Consider the following 3,824-nt stretch of genomic DNA (forward strand, 5'->3'; position numbering starts at 1 on the left):
CACAAAAACAAACTCAAAATGGATAAAGGACCTGAATGTGAGACAGGAAACCATCAAAACCCTACAGGAGAAAGCAGGAAAAAACCTCTCTGACCTCAGTCCCAGTAATTTCTTACTTGACACATCCCCAAAGGCAAGGGAATTAAAAGCAAAAATAAACTACTGGGACCTTATGAAGATAAAAACCTTCTGCAGAGCAAAGGAAACAACGAACAAAACTAAAAGGCAACCAACGGAATGGGAAAAGATAGTTGCAAATGACATATCGGACAAAGGGCTAGTATCCAATCTATAAAGAACTCACCAAACTCCACACCCGGAAAACAAATAACCCAGTGAAGAAATGGGCAGAAAACATGAATAGACAGTTCTCTAAAGAAGACATCCAGATGGCCAACAAACACATGAAAAGATGCTCAACGTCGCTCCTCATCAGGGAAATACAAATCAAAACCACACTCAGATATCACCTCACGCCAGTCAGAGTGGCCAAAATGAACAAATCAGGAGACTATAGATGCTGGAGAGGATGTGGAGAAACGGGAACCTTCTTGCACCGTTGGTGGGAATGCAATTGGTGCAGCCACTCTGGAAAACAGTATGGAGGTTCCTCAAAAAATTAAAACTAGAACTACCCCGTGACCCAGCAATTGCACTACTAAGTATTTATCCAAACGATACAAAAATGCCAATCCAAAGGGGCACATGCACCCCAATGTTTACAGCAGTGCTATCAACAATAGCCAAAGAATGGAAATAGCCCAAGTGTCCATCGATGGATGAATGGATAAACAAGACGTGATATACATCTGATGGAATGTTACTCAGCCATTAAAAACAAAGACTATTCTGACACCTGCTACATGGATGAACCCCGAGACAATTATGCTCAGCGACATAAGCCAGACACAAACGCATGGATGCTGTATGATTCCACTTCTATGAGGAACTTGCAGCAAATTCATAGACACAGAAAGCAGAACCCTTCAGTGGTTGTAAGCGGCTGGGGGAGTGTAACGGGGAGTCGGGTGTTTAATGAGGGCAGAGGTCCAGTTTTGCAAGACGAAAAGAATTCTGGAGGTGGTTGCGTAACAAGGGGAACATACGTCACCTTCCTGACCTGTATGCTTAAAAACGGTTAAGATGGTAAACTGTAAGTGGCATGTATTTTACCAAAATCAGTTTTTAAAAGGACACTGGAGGCGCTAGTCTCTCGTTCTGGAATCATTTTACTAAGATAATGGTATGACTTTCTCCTTCCCCTCTTTTCGGATCTCTGCTTAAATGACCCTGTACCACTCTGCGCTTCGGTAACCTCTGTTATGCTTCCAAGGGACCGTCATTCATATTTGTGATTTTCTCTGTTGAGCATTTATCCATTCCTGTCTCCCCTTGTGGGAACAGAAGCTCTGGGTATCATATGTGCGTGGGTCACGGCTTTCTCTGCTACAGACCTGCAACAGTGTTCTCCAGCTGGTGTGGGCTCAACAGGGACCTACTGAATGCACAAGAAACCCTTGGTATGAGTACTTGTGAAAATAAACTCTTTTTTTTTGTACAGCATGCATGGGGGTAATGAGCATATTGCTTTCTGTTATACTTTCTAATAGTTACTTTTAAAAAATTCTTTTTGTGTTTCTTTATTTTGGGTGCGTGTGCAAGAGAGACACAGAGCACCAGTGGGGGAAGGCCAGAGAGAGGGACAGAGAGAGAGAGAGGGAGAGAGAGAATCCAAAGCAGACTCCAGGTTCTGAGCTGTCAGCACAGAGCCCGATGTGGGGCTCAAACTCATGAACCGGGAGATCACGACCTGAGCCGAAATCAGACGCTTAACCCACTGAGACACCCAGGTGCTCCTCTAATAGTTGCCTTTAAAAACTCTGAAATGCTCATTCTTCCCAAAGATAACGGGCCCGTCTCCTAACACTGCCACCACAGTTGGAGAAGGTGTGACCCTTGAGCCCACATGTGTATCTTGCTAGGAGAGCTCGCAAAGGCAGCTTTCACGTATTTCCACTGTGATTTATCTGTGCCCACAGGGGCCTTTGTTTCCAATGTGGGACTAGATGATATCGAACCATTCCTCGGAGGAGGGGGGGAGGAACCACAATCCACAGTTCATTGACAATAAATGTTGTAATAAAGAACGGTGCTCGGCAGCATATCCCCCAGGAAGGCAATGCCCATCATCTGGCAAAATAAATGCATCTCCCTGAAACTAAAACAAAGAAGTAAGCAACAATTGAAAACTAACTAAATGCAAACAAATGCATGAGCTATGGGAGTCACAGCAGTGCCTTACCTTCAGGCAGGAAGCCGCCCCCTCTGACATTTGCAGGAACCATGGGGTATCTCCTCTAGTCCTATCAATACCTATGCTTATGACGACTGCCTGCCGTGTGCATTTATCGCAGTTAGCACGGCCATCGGATGCATCACGGAGGTTGGCAGATTCTTTTTCCCTATGTGGATAGGTTTGTGGGATTGTTGTATGGCTTAGTGGGCGTCCGAGGCGCATAAAGAGGAGAGAATTTCTGGAGAGAAACCTTCACAAGGACAGGTGCTGAGGTGTGTTTGTGGTGCTGCTGTTCCCGTGTGGAGATGTGAGATTTACCCCTTCGGTGCCTGCAGGCTTCACCACCGCTGAAAATGTTTTCGGTGGTTGCAAATGAAACCGCACTGTTGAATGCATCAAGTCCAGATGTACATATGTAACCAGATCTACAGTCACTTGTGGTGGTCCGATTTTATGGAAGTGAGGCTCGCTACGTAAAGAAGAAGGCGGATCAAGAGAAAATTTACTCTTTCATCGGCTCCCCTGAGTCTCCAGGTTACCGACTGCACGTCCTGGGACTGGTCAGCCTCCAGGTTACCGACTACACATCTTGGGACTGGTCAGCCTGCAGAGTCCCATGATCCAGACTCAGTGAACACAAATGGAGATGGGCAGTCAAGCTTTGAATTTGACATAAACAACAAAGCTTTCTCTTCCCAGCGTAACTTATGCCCATGCTATATGTAAAATGCAAATTTAACGAAGCTGCCTGTATTTTAATCTGACAACCCTGCCCCTATATATGCACCAGGAACTGTTTTTGGCACAGGGTTTCAGCACAAAAGCATAGCACAAATACCAACCTGGAGTGGACATTTCTGTCGAAGGACAGAAACTATGAGGAAGGAGTAGTAACAGAGGAGAGTGGGAGGTAATTTTGAAGCATGTAAGTTGCACACTGACTGGCCAGTGACAGTGGCCTTTCTGCTAAAGAAATGCTCACGGGCTTCTAAAAACACCCAGACGCCCGTGTATCTTTTTGAGAAGAGGGTCTTACAGTAGCAGGAGGCATGTCGAAAGGGGTAAAGCTGGAAAGCAAGGCTGGGGAAACTGCACAGCGCTTTGTAGAGTTTGCAAGAACAATGGCTCTTACTGGCACTGCAGTGACCTTTTTAAACACACAGTGAAGAAAGCCAGGTCCCACATCAAGTGACCAGGATATCCGTGGAAAGGCTTGAAATTCCATATGGTTAATCACCACTCTTAGGGTGTCTAGTTCCCCCTGTTGGCTCAGCACTACGGGATTTCCTACCATGTAAGATTCCCAGTCTTACATCCCAAGAAACCAGGAACTCCCAAGAAAACTAGGATGAGTTGTCACCTAACTACTCTGAGTCCAGATCTCAAAAACATAATTATCATCCTTCTGACTCTGAACACTTGGATGTTGGTAGGGAATCCAAGAGGAGTTAACACAAAGACTATTAGATGAAAAGCGAGGGGCGCCTGGGTGGCTCTGTTGACCTAAGCGCAGGTCATGATCTCACAG

The sequence above is a fragment of the Acinonyx jubatus genome, chromosome X (genome assembly GCF_027475565.1).
Source record: "Acinonyx jubatus isolate Ajub_Pintada_27869175 chromosome X, VMU_Ajub_asm_v1.0, whole genome shotgun sequence".
In the NCBI taxonomy this organism is placed as follows: domain Eukaryota; kingdom Metazoa; phylum Chordata; class Mammalia; order Carnivora; family Felidae; genus Acinonyx; species Acinonyx jubatus.